The following is a 4,235-nucleotide window of genomic DNA, read 5'->3' as shown; positions in this document are numbered from 1 at the left end:
GCTTAGCCTTTACTACCTTAATAGCTTTTATTCCTTAAGTCAGAGAATGTGGCAGTGTGAAGAAAGCTTTTGTTCCAGCTGCTATGTTGTCTGAATTCAGAGACCAGGGAAATATAACTGGGGAAATCTGGAGACTTCTTGTATTTTAGTGTGAGATGATCTTGGGTCAGGAGATCATTTATCAACTGGCTTCTATCACTCCCACTCAAACAGCATTCTAAGGTAACATTCTGGATTCCCTGTTACTAGTGCCATCTTGGATTCTATATCCAATAAGTCATCAAAAAGTATGGATATTCTCCTTTCCTCAGTAGATGGAAAATGGTCATGGATCTCTTTGAGGAAAGACTAGGGGGATGCTTTTTTTATATTCTAATAGAGGTATTGCTGTGTCCTTCCTCAAGGGGACCCAGGATTCTCTTCAATCAATGGATATTGGATCTGGGCAGTGACTTATATCTGGAACTTGGATCAAAAAAACCTGTAACTTTCCATTCTGGTGGGTGACATCAGCCTTCTGCTTGCCAACACACTTTTTGTCTTGTTATGCAAGTTACACAACACCCTATCAGCTGTGCTTGGAACAGCATGATCTCTCAATCATCCCACAGATCCCTGAGGATCAAGGCACCCCCACTGCTACTCTGACCTTGCTGCCCATTATAGTAATTACATCTAACATGCCTTTAATGGTTAAGTACTGCCACCTGGCCTCTGACATTCCAGAATTCTGTGAAAGGGATGCTGAGTTCTATCTTCTCACACCATGTGCCCAGGAACCCACTATGGAGCTTCATAAAGGTGCTTGTGCATCTCCTTTGCCCCACCCCCAAGACCACCAAGGCATTCTGTACTGAGTTAAAAGGGAACATTCTATAGATGCTCCTGAAGAAAAGAAGTAGATAGTGAGATGATGGGTTTTCTGGTTTTCCATAATAAATCCATCTTAACTTTTTCACCTCTCTGGGCCTTTTTCTAAAGCAATTAAAAAGTTTTAATTACCATTGTCTCCATATTGTTTATATTTCAAAGGTAGTATATATCTTACCACTTCATATTGCATGGGCACTTTATATCACCTTCAGGGAGAATCTTAGTAATTGTCATACTACTGCCCCTCAGGGGTTAAAATCATTGGTCTACACCAAAAATGGGATCCTTATCGCCTAATGACCTATCAATGATCTAGCTCCAAAATCCTATCCTAGGATTCAGTTTTTAACCCACTTCATCTAACTAGTTTAACCAAGATCCCTCTGAAGGGAAAGCCTGAGACAAAAAAAAAAAAAAAGACTGGAGATACAGAGAGTGGAGCAAGAGGAAAAGGAAAATAAATGCAAGGGTATCAAAGGAGACTAGAGCTCAGTCACAACAGGACATTCTGAGGAGCCTTCTAAAATGTATCTATTTGCCTGGGGTTGGGGGGGCTCCCATTTGCCATTGTCCAGTGATGGCTCTGTGGACACTAACTCCTCTATACTTGTGGCATTGGTGAAGTCTTATGTAGGGAACTGAGCGGTCCACTATATGGGGTCAGGTCAAAGTACTATTTTAAGTACAGCTGAATAAAGCTGGTTGAAGTCTGTTCATAGGTAGTCATGGCAGTAAAGACTGGGGTAATAAGTAGAACTAAGAGAATGTGTAGTAGTGCCTGAGACATATCTGAAAAAGAAGCATATATTTTCACATATTTTTTAACTTCCCATAAAATCAATGTTCTTTACTCATAATAAATGCTATTAGAAAATACTACATATGGAAATGTCTGTATTTTATTATGTTAAGCTGAGCTAAATCAGGTACATGATGTTTGACTTGCCCAGAAACACATGATGATTTTTGTGAAGAAATTGGTTAGTGTAACTTTAAAGTTTTAAACAATTCCACATATTCTTTGTTGCTCTTTCACAGGTTTTAACCAGGAATATAGGTTCTTTCTTTGGCAAATTTGAGATGTTGTTGGTTAATTTTTTTTTCCTTTCCTTTTTTTTCCTGTTTTCATTTGCATTTGAGTTAACAATTTTCTCATTCAGATTAATCGGAATTTTCATATAATACTCAGAATCAGGTAGAGCACTCAGAGATTCAACCCTAGTCCTTTACCAAGTAATTGTCTGAAAGAATAGGGTTCCATGCTTCCATTTCACCCTCTTCTTTCCAGGGCAGACATTGCTAATAAAATCACAGTGTTTTCTTTCCCATTGACTCCAGTTATGGCCTTAGATTCTTTCTCAACATAATGCTTTGGGAAGTCTTAGTTGGAATGTAGAATGAAATATAATTGCTATTTTGGGAATCATTTTTAGTAGAAAACTCTTACCTTCCTTTTTCTTCCTTTTCTTCTCCATGATTTCTAAGGATGGATAAGAGAAAACTCTTATCTTCCTTTTTCTTCCTTCTCTTCTCTATGATTTCTAAGGATGGAAAATAGTCTAATATGTAAGAGCTATAGCTTCTAATTAAATAAAATATATTCTACCTTTTATTAGCCATAATAAATTTATTTTGTAATGTAGTTTATACTTCCACAAACATTATTATTTTTTTAAAGATTTTATTTATTTATTTGACAGAGAGAGACACAGTGAGAGAGGGAACACAAGCAGAGGGAGTGGGAGAGGGAGAAGCAGGCTTCCCACGGAGCAGGGAGCCCAACGCAGGGCTCGATCCCAGGACCCTGAGATTATGACCTGAGCCGAAGGCAGACGCTTTAATGACTGAGCCACCCAGGCGCCCCTTCCCCAAACATTTCTAAAATAGAAATGTTCATTGAGTCATTCTTAAATTAAGCGACAATGATTCAGAAAACATTTTAATTGTGAAATAATGTAAAAGTATGGACTAAATATTAAATAAGGTGAATTATTTAGGCTCACTTAAAATTTCAGTGAAGTATAGCAGTGCCTTTGACAAATCTCACTGAAATGCTAAACGGCAGTTCTGGTTATCTTTCATAAGGAAATACATCTTTTTAGAAATGGAGATTTGCCTTCAAGTTGGAATTAATTTTGATATGAGCCCTTGTTTAGTTTTACTACAGATGTCATGAGAAATTTTTGAAGCCTGTAATACACTCAGTAACGTTTTTACTGTGGACAGCCATACAAACTTGAAGTAGGAGGTTGTGTTTGAAGAAATAATAGAACTCTGTGGGATCCAGGCCAGTAGACTCACGGGGCCATACAATCTCAAGTCAGGAATTTAGGAATCATTGTATCATGTACCCTTTTCTGAACTTTGGCACAGTTTCTTGAAACATAAACTTGGAAGATATTTGGAAGGTTTTTTTTAACTGCTCTCAATTACATAAGTTTAAGATGGCATGTCATGATTAATACTCTTTTACTTATAGTGATGTGATTGATTTCTCCTCCTTTTTTCTTGAATAAAATTATCAAGAAAATGGCATACCAGTGTGGAAGAGTATTACTCTGGAAAACCTTCTTGTATAAATCATAAATTTTACTTCATATCCATTGCCCGTCTACAGTATTTTAGGTACTTATTTCTAAGGTCATTCAGGAAGAACAGAAATCCACAATTTTATCTTTAATGATCAGTTCAAAATAAAGCATTACATTTCATAAAATCCCAGTAGGTACCAGTTTGGCTCTTAAAAATGAGTGAAGCAACCAACTAATCTGTGTTTTAAAACAAAACTGCCATACCAATCATTTAGCTTTAGAAATAATAGGGGCAGGGAGAGAAAACTGATTGGGAAGAAATGAAAGAGGGAGACAAACCATGAAAGACTGGACTCCTGGAAACAAACTGAGGGTTACAGACGGGAGGAGGGTGGGGGGATGGGGTAACCAGGTGATGGGCATTAAGGAGGGCACATGTTGCGATGAGCACTGGGTGTTATACACAACTAATGAATCATTGAACACTACATCAAAAACTAATGTACTAAATGTTGGCTAACTGAACATAACAAAAAAATAATGATCTTCAAATCTAAATGTGTTAAATTTGTTTCCATTCTTTTCTGGGGAACATGTTATCCATATATAATTCTAATGCTCTTTATCTCTTAAAACAGTGGCAATATATAAAAAAGCATTTGCTGGGTAAATCCTTTGACACACATTTCCTTAAACAACTGAGCCACCCAGGCACAGACACACATTTCCTGAAAAAGCCTTATTTTTTAGTAAAAAATAGTTAATAAGATATAATCAAAACAGAATCATAAAGAAATATGATGAATTAAATTACATTTAAACTTCACAGAT

The sequence above is a fragment of the Mirounga angustirostris genome, unplaced genomic scaffold (assembly GCF_029215605.1).
Source record: "Mirounga angustirostris isolate CCGP_5_RB_7025 unplaced genomic scaffold, mMirAng1.0.hap1 SCAF_3, whole genome shotgun sequence".
NCBI lineage: Eukaryota > Metazoa > Chordata > Mammalia > Carnivora > Phocidae > Mirounga > Mirounga angustirostris.
This window is presented reverse-complemented; position numbering follows the sequence as displayed.